The following is a 2,759-nucleotide window of genomic DNA, read 5'->3' as shown; positions in this document are numbered from 1 at the left end:
TCAAGTGGGGGTAATGAGAGAAGAGAAGAAGGGCAACCCAGAGCAGAAGAGGGTCCAAAACCATGATCATGGGAATAGAACTGCCTTGTTGGGGCTTTGATCCTACCTCACATAGTCCTGGATCATAGGCAGTAGGAGCCAGCCAGGATCAGCCAGAGCTAAATAGAAGCTTCAGGGTAATATCCAGGCAGGAATGGATCCTGGAACTCATGAGGAAAAGCAGAACACAAGAGGTGCACGTAGGTGGGCCAACACCTAATTATTTGTTTACTTCTCCTTTTATCCCATTAAGTCAGCAGCTCTCAAAACTTGGTTCCTGATTGGCAGCATCAGCATCAACTGGTAACTTCTTCTTTTTTTTTTCTTTGAAGTAAAGAGTGGAATTTAATCTTTATTTACAGGACACTACAAGATATGAAATTCCACATAGAAATAAGAAACCCATTGAGAGGAGAAGCGTCATACAGTATGTACAGTTTGGAACTGTTCAAGTATAGTTTCGTTGTAAAAAGCATTACAATAACAAACCACGTTTAAAAAGAGTTTTCAGTAGGGCTTCCCTGGTGGCGCAGTGGTTGAGAGTCCGCCTGCCGATGCAAGGGACACGGGTTCGTGCCCCGGTCTGGGAAGATCCCACATGTCGTGGAGCGGCTGGGCCCGTGAGCCATGGACGCTGAGCCTGCGCGTCCGGAGCCTGTGCTCCGCAACGGGAGAGGCCACAGCAGTGAGAGGCCCGCGTACCACAAAAAAAAAAAAAAAAAAAAGTGTTCTTAGTAGAGAAACAGTAAGACAAACTTATACAAAATGTAGTAGGCAACAAACAACTTTATGCCTCAGATGTACAATCTAAAAGTTGAAGTTCCCATCAGTGCCATCCTGAACTTGGAATGTATAGCCTTCAGAGGTAGTTTCTGGCACAACATTTTGATCTTCCTCTTCCTCTACAGAGAAATACTTCTCAATCAGGTTTAATGAAGCTTTGTACACAGACTCATTTTCATGGTTTTGTAGAGCTTAAATTTTGTCCAAACCTCCATATTCTTCAATCATTATACTAAGTTTCTCAGTTTTGCCTAGTTTCTCAGCAGCCTGAAAGGTATTTGAAATGGCATCCAGAATAACAAGAATAATTTTGGTATCTTTCACAGTTAGGAGGTTCATCAACGGCTCTATTATGCCACAACGAACAAGGTATATAATCTGCTCAACTGTTCCACCACGTGTATAGTTGGTCACAGCCCGTACAGCTTCCTTTTGTGTCCTAAAGTCTGCCTTAGAGAGAACGCCAACAAGGAACGGGACTAATCCATGATTTACAACTTGTATCTGGTCCTGCGGCCAGCCGCGATGTTTGACATTGTCCACGTAGCTTCCTTCTGAATATTAGTTTTGGAGTTTGTTAGCAGTGCTCCTGCATCTATTACAACCTAAGTCTGTTCATCTCTCCCATTGACAATATTCCCTATGGCTCTTTGCGCGGGAGTCACGATTGGCAATTCAGTAGCTCCTAAAAGCTTCACAAGTTTGGGTACAACCCCAGTTTTCACAATCATTTCAATCGGTTCACTTGGACCATCAGTAAGGTAGGAAATAGTCCAGCAGATATCAGCTAATACTTCTGGATCATCATGGTGCAGGAGACGACCTAAAGGAGGAAGAATTTGCTCAACAGCATCTAAGGGGGGTGCAGGATTCTTGTTGCAACAAAGATTTGAAGTGTCCAGGTAAGATTATATAAGTAACCACATCCTAAAGATGACATATCAGGAACCGCCAGCAGCGGGTCAACCGCACCATACTTGATAACCTGGTCTTGGAAAACTGAACCATCACCTGCAATGTTTCCTAGAGCCCATACAGCCTTGTTCACTGATGTGAGTGTGGGGAGACACCAGCAGAGAAACGAATGCTGGGATAGCACCTCCATCTACCACAACCTTGGTCTGTTCTGATGTCCTAGAAGCAATGTTACTGAGGGCTCAAGCAGATTCAAACTGAATGGGACTACAATCAGTTCTGCCCAAGAAGGTCACAAATTTTGGAATCAAACCAGCCCAGCTTATGTTGTCTATGGGGGGCTGTTTTTTCCTAGAAAGCACTTTCCTAGCAGCTTGAGTAGCTTGGAGCTGGCTTTCCAAATTGTTGCTATTTATGCCTTTGACAGCGTTATCAACAGACCAATTTACAGTGCCCTGGTTGTTGTGGTTTTCCTGCAGTGGAGAAGTAGCATCATCAGGAAAAGAGCTGACATTTCTCCTTTCAGCATCTGGTCATCCTTCTTAGCTTTCCTCAGCTCCACATTAATAACTTCTATTTGGTGCTGCCTCATTTCTGTACTGCCTTTCCCCTTGTTCTTGAATCTGTTAAGGCAGGCAGCTGGCGAATTAGCATTCTCATTGGTGGACATGGTTATGAGACAAAGGGAGAAAGCTACACAGACAGCTTAAGCTTCCACAGGAGGTGGTATGGGGTGTACAGGCTGTGGGTCAGTTGCCCTCAAAACATCCACCACGGTCAGCCCAAGGATGGTGTCAACTGGTAACTTCTTAGAAATGTAAATACTCTTCTCCATCGCAAACTTACTGCACCAGAAAGTCTGGGGGGGTTGGGCCCAGCACTCTATGTTTTAACAAGCATGACCGATGATTCTGATGCACACTAAAGTTATACAATCACTGGTCTAGGTGATTTTATCCAAGACAAGCAATCATCGGGAAAGAACTGGGCCCTGAGGGAGAGAGACAGTGGGTCGTTGAGAG

At 44.6% G+C, this 2,759-nt stretch overlaps 1 pseudogene; it reads right to left on the bottom strand.

Annotated features, from left to right (window-relative positions):
• Window positions 1–846: 846 nt before the first annotated feature.
• On the bottom strand, window positions 847–2,407 carry LOC132440285 (importin subunit alpha-1 pseudogene; annotated as a pseudogene).
• Window positions 2,408–2,759: the final 352 nt, after the last annotated feature.

Source organism: Delphinus delphis, chromosome 17 (genome assembly GCF_949987515.2).
Source record: "Delphinus delphis chromosome 17, mDelDel1.2, whole genome shotgun sequence".
Taxonomy (NCBI): Eukaryota; Metazoa; Chordata; class Mammalia; order Artiodactyla; family Delphinidae; genus Delphinus; species Delphinus delphis.
The sequence above is the reverse complement of the archived record's forward strand: the minus strand, read 5'-3'. Positions and strand labels throughout refer to the sequence as shown.